Raw genomic sequence first — 6000 nt, 5'->3', positions numbered from 1 at the left:
CTCACCTATGGGGCTGAAACGTGGAGGCTAACCAAGAGAGTTCTACTTAAGTTGAGGACAACCCAGAGGGCTACGGAACGAAAAATGGTAGGGGTAACATTAAGAGATAGGAAGCGTGCAGAGTTGGTCAGAGAAATAACTCAAGTTACCGAGTGGAAATTAAGAAGAAATGGGCATGGGCGCAGGACATGTAGTGCGAAGAGAGGATAACTGATGGTCGCTTAGGGTAACAAACTGGATTCCAAGGAAAGGAAAGCGTAGCAGGGGGTGGCAGAAAGTTAGGTGGCCGGATGAGGTTAAGAAGTTCGCAGAGGTCAAGTGGATGCAGCTAGCACAGAACCGGATTAAGTGGAGAAATATGGGAGAGGCCTTCGCCCTGCAGTGGGTATAGTCTGGCTGATGATGATGATGATGATGATGAGTTGCTGTGCAGAAAGCCATCACCTTTAATAGTGTGTCATCAAACACGAAAAACTGATGAGTGCATTGGCTTTCTCGTTCAGCTGAACGGCCTTTCCCTATCAAGCTCCACTAGACAGCTGTTTTATTAGCCTTATAGCCTCTAGAGCAGCCGCAAATTATTTCTTGCAGTTAATCGCCAGGTGTCCGAGAAAGCACACTACGTATATGCAAGGAAGGTTGTGTGCATCAGTTCTGTACGACCAATCTGTATTCACTTTCACTTATTCACGGGGGTCATTTATGCTGCAGTTGACAAGGTGATGTTTGGATATATCTGTAAAATCATTTGTTTTACTGATATCCTTTTCTTACTGTGCAATGTTGACTCCACTTTTACTTCAGCATATATCACATGTATGAAATATCCTAGAACTAAACTTGATTGGGGCAAGGCGGATGAAAGGCACGTGTGAAGGGTCATATCAAGAACTTGAGTTAAAAGGGTGAGCTCATCTAAGTTTCACTTTGAGCATTGGCAGAGATAAGCTGTTGATCTCAGTATATTTCTAAATTAATTGAACGACCCCTTAATTGTTTGATTAATATAGTAATTAGGCTAACTTTGGACATGACGTGTGTAATATGTACAGCCGTGGTTGAAAATCCTGAAGCCGAATGATTTTTGTCTCGGCCGCCCCGGTGCCATTAAAGAATAAATTGCCTTGAAATGCTATCAGACAATTTCCGGCTGTGGTAATAAATTATTTTGCGGGTTTTTAAATGCTATGGCCTTTAATGATGGCGTGACGGGTTCATTTTGCGGCTGAGACTAAAATATTTTGGCTTCAGGACTTTTGACCACTGCTGCTCTGATAATTGGCGAGGTGTGATACGCATGCAAGCACTTGACCAAATGAGCACCCTGCAAGTGAGGTCGCCGGCTAATTGCAGCTGTATTTGAGAATATCTTTAAAAAAAAAAAAAAAAGAAGAAGACATGCCGGCTTGATGCAGTTCACCGCGGTGGTCAGACCTGTCGCCGACAAAGCTGTACCGATTCTGGGATCTTATTCAAGGGTGATAAGCTGCAACGCGAAAACTGAGCAGTCGCATAGGCGAGCGCGATCACGCAACGAGCGCGGTAGAAGATCGAGCGCATGTGTCACGCGTTGCGTGCGGCCTGCAGATATCGAGACGCTTGACGCGGCGAAGAATTCAGCCGATCGTCGTAGACTGCTCCCTTACCCTTACGTGCATTCGATGATAACGTTCTTAGCAGAACGAGCTCAAAAAACGCTATGATCAAGCTGTCACAAACTGAGTTATTTATACGTGCGCCGATCGAATTTTGTACGCGACGCGAGAAGTCGAGCTGCGTAGTACGTATTGTTGTCCACTCGTACTTATCCGTGGGAGTTCCGTGCATTAGAAAGGTTAGTAGAAGGCAGCTGATACCAGGAAAGAAATCGCACAACAAAAACTGATTATATATAAATTGTCAACGCCACTTTCAATGCGTTCTGTGGAGATTGGAAATACATCGAATCTCTGGCGCCGAGCGCTGCAGCACGAAGGAAATACATGAAATGATTTGCCACTGGGCGGACACGCGCTGCGGAATGGCTGCATAATCGGTTCGCCGTTGGTTTTTTTTTCGTTTTCCGCAGTGCTACGAGTGCTTTGCTAGCGGGTTTCCATAGCGCGAACAAGGGGCGCGTCTGCTACTGGACCTTTTTGGCGCGTTGCGTGGCTTTGTCGCCAGGTGTCGCATGGATTGCTGGAATCGCGAATAACTGTAAATCACGCCAACGACTACTCCGCGCTGCTCGTGGAAGCTGTCCGGCATCGTGGTGCTATTTTGTGTTTTATTGTTAACGCGCCAGCAGCCCATGCTATCAGTTTTGCATGGCGGAAGCTGTTGGCACCAGCCAGCGCACTAGCAGCCACGGGGACTGCGAAGGACTGCGCTCCGCTTCCGTAAGTCGAACTTTCATTAGTGATAAGTGTGACAGTTAACTATGAGGATGTCTCTGTTTTCAGTTATATTTCACAATTGTAATGGTAACTCTATAGACGCAAACGACAACGAATGAACCGTACGGGCAACTACCGAAAGCGAAATTTACTACGAGAGATGCATGCTTTCCAATTATCGGTGGTCGCTGGCGCGGCGGACGACGGCGCTCTCGCCGTGCGATACTCCTTAGACTCGTCACTATAGACCTAAATTGTTTCGCATCGAAGGCACTTTACATTTGCTCAGCGCTAAGGTAAATGATCTTTCATTCAATACCGTTATCTCATGTAATAAAAGAAAGATATATTTAATGTCGGCGACGATTCAGTATATCAGTATAAAAAGATAAGAAAAAAAAGCCGTCAAAACTAGCCAGTCGTCTTGCCGTTCCCAAAGAATCGGTTCAAAGCAAAACGCTCGCGACATTGTCATTCAGTCTAGTACTAGACTGTGTTACTCGTATTCATTATTCACCTTAATTGCATAGGCTGGATGTGGAAATAATTGGCGGGGTCCTTAGCCCTCGTCACTCAAGACGATCTGTTACTCTACACAGCGCGGTTTTCTAAACAGCACTGCCGGATTCAACTTCGAGTTAAATTGCCCGTAGATGATTGCGAACAGCGCACCTGTCAATACTAAAACAGGAGCAACATGCTAAAGCTTAGGTATAGTGGTCGGTGCTGCAGTTATGGAGACAACCTCATTAACACATGCCACGTGACCGCAATATAATTAAGGTAGCGAGTAGCAAGATAACAGGCACCCTTGATCTCCCGTTTCATTTTGTTGAGGCCTCTAAGTATACAGATGCGCGGGAATTAGAACAATTCACTGAATTTGTCTTTCCAATCCACGTCTCAAATCCCGGACGCCTCCATCACCATAAACAGTTCATTAGCATCTTGAGCTAACATAACCTACCTAAACAGAACAGGATGTCTTTTGACCACGAACACACAAACAATGCCGCTCTGTACAGAAGTCGAAGGAGAGAGACGCAGTTATCAATGTGCGCCGCAAACCCCGCCGTGAAGGGAGCTGTCCCCTTGCAGAGAAAGAGGAAGGGGAGGGGGGTAGAGGGGGAGCAGAATGCGAGCCCTGGAACTAATGCAGGCAGCGCCATAATTCTTTGCGGGCCGGTCTGGCCCTTCAGCTGTTCCAGCAGGCATTCGTCATGCACTAATCCAGGACTGATTGGAAGCGAAACGACGCCACCGAGCAGGGCCTGAGCTCCTGCACGCTGGGAGCGCCTCTGTACCGCGGCGGTGATGTATTTGTTGGGGCTCGCGGGCCTTTAGAACGCATCCCTCTCGGCCGCCTTGGGCCTCGTAAAATCTGACGAAGGCCGAAATCAAAGTCGGTCCGAGCCACCTGCTGCTGCCCGGACGAGAGAAAGGCACCCGCGGTTTCCGCCACTCACAAGAGGAGCGCGAAACAGTTTCAGCAGTCGGCGCATCAGATAAATAGTACGAGATAACGAGTATTTGCTTTAGCCTCGTGTGTCGTTAAAGTGAGCACCCCAGGGCCCGATCATAAACTGAATGCACGTTACGTAATGAGATTTCATTAACCACCAAAGACGATTTTGCTTCGCGATGCATCGCGCGATGATGATCGCCGTCGCCTGTCGCGGCCGCATGGCGCACTCACTGGAAGCGACGGGACTCGTCGACAGGGTGCACGTTTTCAGTGTTAATTTGTTAGCTCCGCCTCATCGTCCAGTTATCTCAGGACCTTAGGGAAGCGTAATTATATATATATATATATATATATATATATATATATATATATATATATATATATATATATATATATATATATGAAGGAAAGAAGCCAACAGTCCGCGAGGCCAAGGAAAGCATTGGGGATTGTACTTTGTCTTTTTCTTTAATTTTTACTTCGGTAATCACATAAAATAGTAATGTAATCTGTTTAAGGGAAAGATAATTAAACACAAAGTAGAAGGAAAAACAACGTGCCGATGGTGGGAGCCGAACACCCACGACCTCCGAAAATCGCGTCCGATGATATATATATATATATATATATATATATATATATATATATACGCCTTTTTAAGACTGTATAAACAACATGAAGTACGAGAAAATCACTTGCGAATATTATTATAATACGATGCATTTTGATGGTGCACACCGCACAAAGCCGAACTACATTTTGCGTTGCGGAGACTTGCAAAGAGGAGACGCTTCTCTCTCGAGCCTTTCCATACGGTAATTAACAATACACAGCCGCAACTGTCTCTCTTGTTTCGTTATTGCTACCAATATTTCACTATAGTACTTCGATGCATGGCTAACAGCGAGCGTCTGCAGATTCTTCGCCGAACTTGACCTCGAAAGCAAACTAGAAAAACAAACTCCACTCTCAGGATATTCATAGCCATTTCCATCCCGAATGTTTTGTACTAGACAGCATATTTCTGCAGCTGTGTTCTGGTTAAGGAGCGCTTGAGTAAAGAAATAATTAGGGCCAACCACTACGCTGTGCACAGGAAATATACGTGCAGCATGACAGTGGGATTTATTTATTTATGTCACAAAGAGCTGCATGTAATATTCTTTGCTCATTGAGACAGTGAAGTTTCAGGATAAGTCGGTAGTTTAGTTAGCTCGCATGAGCCGTATTTGTGTGAACTGCACGAAAATAAATCTTAGTTATTTCTCTTAGTTAAGCACTACGCGCTTTGCAGTCTTTTCGTGAACGGCGGCGTTGTATTTGCGGTCTCATCTCCAAAAAGAAGTTTCAGAAAAAAAAAAAAATGTCTTCATTGAAATATTGGTCGTCTTTTGGAAAAAACGTCAGAGTGACTTTGGTTTCGATTGATGCTGTTTTTACTTTTTGTGCGTCACTTTTTTTATTATTATTATGTGAATTATCTGGACGATGAGTCGGAAGATGATATCGGAAGCCGCGCACCCGCAAAGCCTTCTGCGACAGGCCGCTTTTGGGAGATTAGAGAATTTTTAGAGATGAACGACAGGTGTGGCGACGCTCTACATATCGCGCGATTGCATCTCGCGGCGCGTCGCCGCGAATTATTCCACACGCGGTTAGCACTACGGTCATCAGCCTTATCACGCCGATGGCCAAGCGTCAATCCCTGGTGCGCGCAAGCGTTCAGTCTGTCGAGGGAACTTTTGCAATGACGCGCAATGACGCGACGCCTTGCACGCGTCGGATGAAGGAAACGAAGACTTACAAAGGCCAAGAGACCGCGTAGAAAAAAAAAATAATAAAAGGTGTTTCTGAAGTGTACTCGAAGGGCCAATTAGCGGTTAATTGACCCAGTGGTCATGGAAGGCGCGAAGTACCTTACGTAGGTACTTCGCGCGTAGGTAGGCGCGAAGTACGTAGGTACCTTACGGGTACGTACGTGGAGTCTGAAAACGAACTATTTGAGAATGTGACAAACCCGCACTAGAATCATGAAATAACAAAGACATGTAATTAAAGACACATCCAATCATATCCACTCAATAAGCGAATGAAGAGAAGTTCCGTAGATTACGGTGTCCATTGTTATCCATGACACAGCGCCTCGTCGCCGCCTTCACC

The 6000-nt window shown here is 45.7% G+C and overlaps 1 protein-coding gene across 1 annotated transcript in view; it reads left to right on the top strand.

Annotated features, from left to right (window-relative positions):
• The first annotated feature begins 2194 nt into the window (after nucleotides 1-2194).
• The window catches only part of LOC146208620 (protein Wnt-5b-like), a 378372-nt gene continuing 374566 nt past the window's right edge, over nucleotides 2195-6000 (top strand). The window contains exon 1 of the mRNA XM_084595465.1: nucleotides 2195-2378. The gene's annotated coding sequence lies outside the window, so the exon portion shown is untranslated. The remainder of the gene's footprint in view (nucleotides 2379-6000) is intronic.

Source organism: Amblyomma maculatum, chromosome 1, assembly GCF_055883805.1.
Source record: "Amblyomma maculatum isolate TAMU_Amacu chromosome 1, ASM5588380v1, whole genome shotgun sequence".
Classification (NCBI taxonomy): domain Eukaryota; kingdom Metazoa; phylum Arthropoda; class Arachnida; order Ixodida; family Ixodidae; genus Amblyomma; species Amblyomma maculatum.
The sequence above is the reverse complement of the archived record's forward strand: the minus strand, read 5'-3'. Positions and strand labels throughout refer to the sequence as shown.